Here is an 8,159-nt window from a genome sequence, read left to right as displayed (position 1 = left end):
GGAAGCAAGTACTGGAGAAAAGAAGAAGAAAGAGTATGTAGAATATGTGGCGAGAAAATGGAAACGCTAGAGCATTTGATGTCTGACTGCGTGGAGCCTCTAAGGGATTACAGAAATATCTTAGACATCTTGAAAGATACAGGAGAAGGAGCAGATTGGATGAGGAAAGTGACCAAGCACAGGAAGAACTTAAGAAACGTACAAATACAAAATGAAACTGATAGCAAAGAAATGTAATATAAAATGTATTGTAAAAAAAAAAATCGCATCTCAAAGACATGTAGCACCCCCTTTCAAGGCCGAAAGGCAATTGAAATAATCAAATTATATATAATTATAATTTTGTTCCTACGTTTTGCAATTATGTGATTAAATAATTATAATTTTGTTCCTACGTTTTGCAATTATTATGTGATTAAATAATTATAATATTTACTATTTGTGTTAATTTGTAAGAAATATGTTCATGCTATTGGATGATAGCATACATTTGTGATACTTTTATAATAAAACATGATGTTCATATTCAAGCTGTTATGGCTAAATACTTTTATTTACAACTTATACATAACAATACATTGTTTATTTCTGGCCAAATATTTCCATTAATAATTGCATCCTTTGATCTTCTTGAAATCGGCAATTATTTTCGTTATGATCATCATTTACATCAATATTTATAATCATTCGGTTCCTCAATTTCAACATTATCATAATTAAAATTGTCATCATTACAATTTATACATAAATTGTGTAAAATACATGCAGCTACAATAGTATTTGCAATGAATGGCATATCGCGATATTCCGAAAAAAATTTAATTCGTCGGAAACGTCCTTTCAAATACCCAAATGCTCTTTCTACAACCATACGCGTTGAAGAATGTATGAAATTAAATTCGGTCTGAAAAGGAGTAAAATGACCATTATCACGGAAAGGAGGAACAAGCCACTGTAATGATGGATATGCAGAGAGAATCCCCGATTATAAATTTTTTATCTGGAAACATAATTTCTCTATGTTCATTAGCTGAATTGTACAATTCAGATTTTCTCAGAACTCTTGCATCATGGAGAGAACCGGGCTGACCACAGTATACGTTAGTAAATTTCATATCCGCATCTACGACTGCTTGTAGGTTTACAGAGAAGTATTTTTTCCGGTTACAATAGTCTCTTGCATTTTCTACATTAGGTTTTTCTATCCTAATGTGAGTGCAGTCAATAGCTCCTATTACGTTTGGAATGTCTCTTTTGGAATAAAACTGATGAGAAACATATGCGACATGTTGTCCTTCGGGCCATTTGATAACGTTATCTAATTTTGTCAAGATCCAAACTGTTACTCGGCAAATTACACAAAAACTGAAGAAATTGAAACATCAAATCTATCTGAGATAGTTCGTAGAGGTTCTGTATTCGCCAAGTGCCACAAAAATATAACAAAACTGAGTTTTGCTTCAATTGGTTTCACTCCAAACGAATGTGAAGGTATAGATCCACTTTCATGCAATTCATCTAAAATATGTAAAAAACCATATGTTTCAAAAATTATAAAATAATTATAAAATGGTCAAACACAAAAATTATATCATATTTTAAAATGCTGAACATTACCTATTAATCGAATTGCTGTGATACGCTTGATTCGTAAGTGCTCCTTAAATTCTAAGTCTGTCCAGCTATCCACAATATTAAGATAATGTTCAACTCGATTTCTCTTATATGTCCACTCAATAAATATTTCATTAGAGGAAATATCAATAAATAATTATCGTTTTCTTCACTGCTTGAAGATATATTACTGGCTGAAAGACTAGTATTGTTCCAGTCTATATCACTGGTACTTGAGTCCTCTGTACTTGTACTGGTGTTGGCTGTACTCTCCATTAGAAGACTGATTGCTACTTTTTCTTTCATATTCATCTATAAATTATTTAATTTATTAATAAAACTAATTAATTTTGTTAATAAGGTAAAACTGCAAACATAACTTAATTATATTTACATTCTCAAAACAGTGTATTACAGCGCAAATTTATTTCATTTTATTTCTTAATTTACATAACATGATCAGTTATATATATATATATATATATATATATATATATATATATATATATATATGTATATATATATATATATACCAGTCTCTTCTATATATCTGATAAATAAGTTAATAATTCATAAGATGTTAAAAAATACTAACTTTTACAGCGAAAGTATCTTCTAGCATTTAGAAAACCCGTTTGATCATATTAAGGGGATGCTGGAGCCGTAGCCGAACTCGATCGGCGTCGGTAAAGAAGACCTGCGAACTATATCTGTCCTTGTATAGACAAAGATATAGACAAGGATAGCACGCTACATTGCACGCACACATACGCACGATGCACACCGACATTATACTTTTATATTACGCTTCCAAATCTTGATTTGGGGGGTTTATCGATGTTTTTCTTGTTGTGCAATTCGGGGAAACTTGTTTTCGCGTTCGTACCAATGGTATATCTCTTATATGAAATACATCTTGTGACGAGCTGACAGCTCGCCGCAACTCGAGACGCCATATTGGGATAAGAGTAGGATAAGGAAATCTGTACTTCCGTAATTTTTTCTCGTTTTCTATATAAAATCGGAGTTTCCCCGAATCATTAATGTATGTACTGCAATTCTGGAGAAGGATTTTTAATTCTGTCAAATTAATACGACGCTACGTGCCGACAAAAAATGCCGGTAAAACAGACGGCTCCAGCATCCCCTTAATGACGGAAACGCGTTGCGATTGCGATGTGTTGTTGTCGCCGGTATCGGTGTTGCCGAGCGACTCGATCCAGTTTAAGAGTAATGACGCCGCGGCGGAATGACGTCTCTGACACGCTAGGTGCAGCGCTGTATTTTTATTGGAGTCAACAGCGCGCACGTCGGCTTTCCATTCGAGCAGTAATTCTGTTGACGGAATGCGTCTCATTAATACGAGAATATCACGTAAGTGTGTAACTTCATTACAGGGCGACCAAGTTACCAGTAGCGTTGAATTGTCCGTTGACGGCCGCGCAAAGAATTAGCAAAGTCCGTCCGAAATAATCGGTTGTCTCGAGGCCGGCTAGTTCCGGCCCGACGGAGTTTAGAATTAATCGCGCGCACTTGACGGATCCCGCACTCGTGCATGCAGCCGTAATAAACCACACGACGAATCCCTCGGAGCAGCAACCGCCTGTCCACCGAACTTGTTGATCAGTAACTCTAGGCAGTGCGCGGATCCCTGATATACGGCGCAATGTACGGCAGAAAAAAGATTACCTGGAAATAATTAAGAAAAAAAATCAGCTTGACATACGTAACGCATTATTGGATAATCATTTTTGAAGTGTAAGAAACTACATGCCTTCCAAAGAATCGAACACGTTATGATTCAAAAGATACTCCACGCAATTCGAGTTGCCGTTGTAACAAGCCCAATGGAGCACTGTGCAGCCTTGATCGTCCTTCAAAGTCGCCGCAGTCGGATCGGCTTTAACGAGAGCAGCTAAAGCATACAATCTACAAACAGACTCGCGATGTAGAACAGCTCTATACTAGGGCAAAAAATTCTGTACGAACGTAATTTCTTACCTGCCACAAGCAGCTGCTAAATGTAACGGCGTTTTACCGTTTACATCTTGCACTGGCACTTGGACACCATGCTTTAACAACAGATTATCACCAACTGATTATCACGCTTGTTGATCACCGCGCGAAACGGGTTTTTGTAGGTTATATCTTCGGGGGTGAAGAGAAGTCAAGTGTCTTAGGTCAAAAACCTAGTGACAAGTTAGATGAGGTTATGTAAAGTGACTGCCCTCCATTCTGGCGGTGAAATAAAAAAGCTAAACAGCGTTTCAGCTACAAGTCAACACTGTGTAACACTGTGTCGCACTGTGTATGACTGTGTTCCGTTGCTGGAGAAAGCACCCATTACTTTAAATTATAAGAATTCTTTAGTTGTAAATTTCAATAGTATTAAAAACTTAATAATACAAAGAGAGAGAGAGAGAGAGAGAGAGAGAGAGAGAGAGAGAGAGAGAGAGAGAGTGGGTCGAGGAGAGGAAGAGAGGGGAGGAGAAGGAACGTCGTCGGCGGGGACGGCAATAAATCTGCGTTTTAGTGCAATTCGGCGCATCGCGTTTCACGAAATTATAACTCGCGAAGAAACGAAAACGTGTGCACCGGTATTGGTAAAACATAGATTTATCAATAATCGTTATACACTTCCGTACGGTTACGTGGAGTAAATAACTTTTTTTCTCTTTCTTCTTCTTTATTGTTAAGTTAGGCTAACAAGCTTTCTGCCACATTAGGGTAAAAAAATGTACTTATATTATATTGTAAATAGTTTTTTAATTTTGTAAAAATAGTTATAAGTGTAAATGGATTTTTGTACATATGTAATTAAAAATATAATGTAGCAATATGTAAATATATTCTGTGTGTTTAAATATAAAATTTTTTAAAATTTGTTTTTTTTCCTCAGAAAATCTCTGAAAAATAAAATATTTTTACATTTAAAGCGTAAATAGTTGTATCATATAATTTCCCCCACTTTTTCCCCGCGCTTATTTTTTCTTTCACACTTTTTATCCTCCGCTCGGAGCATCGCGTACAAGCTCGGACAAGAATTTGCGGAATAATGAAGGTCTCGTTGTAGTTGCAAGTTTTTAGCAAATGTGTAAAACGCGAAGTATATTTTCGGACAAATTTTAAATGTAGACAATGCGCTGAGGAAGACCCCAAAAAGAGTCGAAACGTTCGTGACGTATATATGACTACTTTGTATAATAAATTTTTATCGACTGTAAATCAAGTTCGGCTGTTATTGCCTAATTAAATTTGATTAAATTATAATTTCAAATAGATAGTGAATCGAGTGGTTACATTTGGTTGCGCAGAAATGCAGCAAGTAATATATGTCACAAGTTTAAACAAAATCAAGGCAATGTAGACAAAATCAATTGATTGCATCATATAATGAAAGCCATAAAAATAGGCAATGAAAGTAAAACACATAAAGATAGTTCCACAAATGATTAAATACAGTTAAAGTCATTGATGATTGAAGTTGAGTTAATCCTGTTTAATCAGGTATATTCTCTTTTGAATGGAATTCTTTGAAAAGAAAAGTTACTCTAGTAGGGAGGTAACAGGTACTTTCCACACCCAGGGATCTCGCTTGCGGTTAGCGGGGTCAGGGGGTGCCTCGCTGCCGCGGGGGGAGCGCCGTAAGCGGTGGGCGAGGGGGTCGAGGGACGGTGTTAAGGGTCATCGGAAGGGGGGGCTACGCGGGGGGAAAGGATTTCTGGGCGAGAGGGGGAGCGCGACGCGAGGGGAACATATCGGGTAAGGTTGGGTGTGGCAGGGCCGCCAACGGGGGCTCGGCGCGAGGCAGGGCCGCCAACGGGGGCTCGGTGCCGGGACGCGGGCGTTTTCCGGAGCGGCGCTCGCGCCGTTACCGATCGTATTGGAAAATCGCGCGCCAATATTTTTTTTTTTTTTCGTCGTCGTCGCTCGCGCGCGTTTGGGCGCGTCCGGACTCGTCCGAACTCGTTCGAACTCGTTCGAGGTCGCTTTTCTCGACGTTCCGGGGGTGGGGAGAACGACGCGTTCGAGGTCGTTCGTTTCGCGGGGGGTCTCGCGCGCCCGTCTTCGTCGTCGTCGTCGTTTTTTACTCTCGGTCCGAAGGTCGTTTCGATCCGCGTCGCGACGGGCCGGATGTGGCTTTCCGGCCCGTCCCGGCGTATCGAGATCGAGGAAGATGACGCGTCTCTTCGTTCGCTCGATTCGTACGATTCGCGATAATTTTTTTTAACGCGCGTTTGAACTCGTTCGAAGTCGCTCTCGTCGTTTCCTCCTTTTGTTTTTCTTTTATTTTTTTTCGAAGGATGCGGCGAGCGGTTGTCGTCATTCCGGGAAAGAGCGCGTCCGGCAGGAGAGTACGTCCTCCGTTGAGACAACAAACGGGGGGGGGGGGGTATAAATTGAACGGGCGCGCGAACGGCGCGGCAAACGGTTTTTTTCTACGAGGATTCTAGAGCGCGGTCGAGAGTTAATATATTTGTAAAAAAAAATACGGTATGGGAACGGACGGACGCTATTGCTCGTCGATGGTGCGTTTGCTTCGCGGCAGAGGAGTCGGATTTCGAAACGTACTCGCTGGCAATGACACGTGGTGTCCCAAGCATTCCATATCGCATATCAGTAGAACCGAACACAGGTGGGAGGCTTTGGACTCATACGTTAAAACATGTTGGTGTATGGTTCGCGGCAGCGTCCGTAACGTTTACGACGAAGGATCGACGCACGGGATTATCTGGAGACCGCTCGTGCCACGTTGGCCTATTGGAAACGAGCTCTGTTTACCGTGTGGAGGGAAGTGTAAAATAGGTTTCTAGATACTTATGATTACGCCGAAACATTAATGTGGCGGATTGAAAATGGAGATTTTTTATTTTGATATAGACGTCAGCGGTGCGAATGTAGCATCGGCGATACGTACTCGCGAATGAACGATCGCCGTTATCAGTCGTCCGAGGAATCGGACGACGAATCGCGCTGTCGCGAGCCCATGCCTAAGTTTTCGTCCAATTCGGACGACGAATCGGCGAGAGTCGAAGCACCGTTGTCGTCGAGCGCGTGCGCGTCGGTGGCGAAGGAGGACGCGCGATGGAATCTGGCTACCCATCATCTGCGAAGGGAAATCGGAGCGCGAACCGATCGCGAGCGAGAGTGGATAGAAACGACGGTGGCGAACTCCGTCAGGGCAAGCGATTATACGCGTTGCCTGCCGCTCGAGTATTATCTCTATTACGAGACGATGTACGGAGGAGAGAGCAGGATACGTCGGATTCAAACCGCCGGGTCTCGTCGTCTTTTCGACCGAGTGAAATTCAACGTTCCCGAGGGTGAACCTTTCTGGACGCGATGCGGAAGGAGTGCGACGAGTTGCTCGCCGCGGACGTCCGCGACGCGGACGGGTACCGCGCGTGGAGACGGCGATGCGACGAGTGTCTCCGACTCCTGCGGGAGCAGTGTCGAGTCAAACGCTCCGGGAAGCGAGGAAACACGGGAGCCGTGACCGCTCTGGTGGCTCTGATAGCGCGATTGGAAGGTTCGAGGGAGGATCTGCGTCGACGATTCGAACGCGCCGTAGGTGCCGGCTTGGACGGAGGGGAAGGCGGTAGCGGCGGCAGCGACAGAGGTTTCTCGTGGATCGAGATCGACGCGGCGTTCCAACGTCGCGTGCTGACCGGCGCCGTGACGAACTCGACGTACATCGAGCCCGCGCGATTTCTCGACGACGCAAAGGGCATCGTGCTCGAAAAGGTGCGGGATAATATGACCGAACACGGGTGTCTGAAGGTCAACGTTATATTCAACGGGGAATTCGCAGCGGACGTTAAGACCGACGTGAAGAGTATCGCTACGCGGAACGAACAGCTTCTCCCGGGGTCCGATCTGAGCGAGTGGTACGATAGGCACGTGCGCGACGCGATTCTAACGCGGTTGGAAGAATTTCAGGAACGCGACAGCGGATGGGCGTTGTCGCGAATATTGAACCTAATCGTGAACGTGAACAAGTGTAATCCCATGCGCGTGGGATGTTGGATAAAAATACCGCTGCGTATAAGACTTAAAAAAGCGGTGGTCAACGTGCTGTCAAAGAACGACGCGTTTCGCGCGCGCGGTGGTCGCCGCTCTGTACCCCGCCGAGCGGCACGCGGAACGATGCGGCTCGTATCCCGATTACGCGACGGTGCTGAATCTCGGCGGGATCGATTTTCCCATAAATCTGAAAAAGATCGGAAAATTCGAACGTCAGAACGACGTATCGATCAACGTGTTTACAACTCGGGAAGGAATTGAAAAGGAAGCTAAGTTCGACCGGGGCGCCGACGACAACGCGATCGTGCCTCTGCGGTTGACCGACGATAAGAGGGACAGGCACGTAAATCTGTTGTATCTGCGCGATACGCTGCGCGGCGTCAACAGGGGCCATTTCGCCTGGATAAAGAATCTGTCGCGATTGGTGAATTCGCAATTGACCGCGAAACGGTGCGCGAAGCACGTTTGCGATCGGTAAGTAAAAGAAATGAAATGAAAAAAAAAACACGAGGAACAAGGAA

The 8,159-nt window shown here is 43.2% G+C and overlaps 1 pseudogene; it reads right to left on the bottom strand.

Moving 5' to 3' along the window:
- Nucleotides 1-804: 804 nt before the first annotated feature.
- Nucleotides 805-1,926, bottom strand: LOC139820804 (uncharacterized; annotated as a pseudogene).
- Between the last annotated feature and the right edge of the window lie 6,233 nt (nucleotides 1,927-8,159).

Source organism: Temnothorax longispinosus, chromosome 10 (assembly GCF_030848805.1).
Source record: "Temnothorax longispinosus isolate EJ_2023e chromosome 10, Tlon_JGU_v1, whole genome shotgun sequence".
NCBI lineage: Eukaryota > Metazoa > Arthropoda > Insecta > Hymenoptera > Formicidae > Temnothorax > Temnothorax longispinosus.
Note: the sequence above shows the minus strand (reverse complement) of the source record. Positions and strands in the feature narration are given on the sequence as shown.